The sequence below is a fragment of the Lissotriton helveticus genome, chromosome 12 (assembly GCF_964261635.1).
Source record: "Lissotriton helveticus chromosome 12, aLisHel1.1, whole genome shotgun sequence".
NCBI classification, from domain to species: domain Eukaryota; kingdom Metazoa; phylum Chordata; class Amphibia; order Caudata; family Salamandridae; genus Lissotriton; species Lissotriton helveticus.
In genome coordinates, this window is record NC_136073.1 from 659,116,883 (window position 1) to 659,118,176 (window position 1,294).

The window sequence follows — 1,294 nt, forward strand, 5'->3', positions numbered from 1 at the left end:
CAAAGGACTAGGAAAACCATAAAAGAATCAAGGAAGAAACAGCCATAATGGGAAAAGAAAAAGAAACAGGAATGAAAACCTGAACTGGGCTAACTGCAGAGCTGCTTTAAAAGACAGCTGCAAAGCCCAAGGCAGGAGCTTTGCAGTCATTTTGGAGCTCCAGGAGCAAGAAGTAGCAGCTAAAAGCCCAGGAGAACAAGGCAAGATAGCCCCAGGTGAATGAAACTCACAGCCCACACCTGTGGGCTTCATAGTATACAGTATTTTCTGAAACCTGGGAACAATAGAACCACACAAGGCACCTTGGTTCTCAAACACCATTGTTGCAACTACTCTTTGGCCTCCCTGCAAGCCATACCCCTCATATCTCTCAAAGACCCTTCGCTCCCCTGTGTGCTTCCTAGTCCCCCACCCACTCTTTCCTTATGGCAGTTTTCATAAGTGCTGCCAAGACCATACATATATCTATATATTTCTCTCTCTCTCTCTTTCTCTCTCTCTCTCTCTATATATATATTACCTACTGGCGATAGCCAGTAGGTATATATAGTTAGGATTTTTTCTCTATGGGATTTCTGAAAATTCTATGTTGAATAACTTTGGTGTTTGTGGACGTAATTGGCTGAAATTTTCAGGAAAATGGCACATTTTGTTTCTGAGCAGCCCCTGAAAATTTGGGGGGGGTTTCGTTAAGGGGGGGCCAAGAAAAAAGGGGGGTCCCAAAACGTGTTTTTAACATTGAGTTTTCCATAGGGCGGTTGGCCTCACTTTTAGCTCGAACGGCTGAATGGATTTCCACAAAACTTGGCAAAATTGTAGGGACTGGTAGCCCGATGTGCCTTTGCTATGTCTCAAGATATATGCTCCAGTGGTTTTTACGAAAATTAACTTTGAAAAATATATATTGGGCTACATTGGGCTATATATATGTTGGAGCCCAAATGTAGCCCAATGTAGCCCAATGTAGCCCAAAGATGGCCACCAGAGACAAAAGAGCCCAAATGTAGCCCAAATATCAGCCAGATGTAGCCCAACTATAGCCCAGTGACAGAATGTCCCAGAGTGTTCTAAAGAACAACTAGAGCGCTAACAGTCTTACTTATGACAAAAGTATGGCACACCTGAAGTCATCTTGATTGGAATAAAGTGTTAACACTTAAAACATTTAATTTGCAAAGGAACAAAATGAGGGGGTTCATTTTGCCATAGAAATGTCATATATATATATACCGCACTAACATCCATCTGCTCCCGCTGCAGTCACCTCGCCACTACAAGGCATGCTGGGACCTGT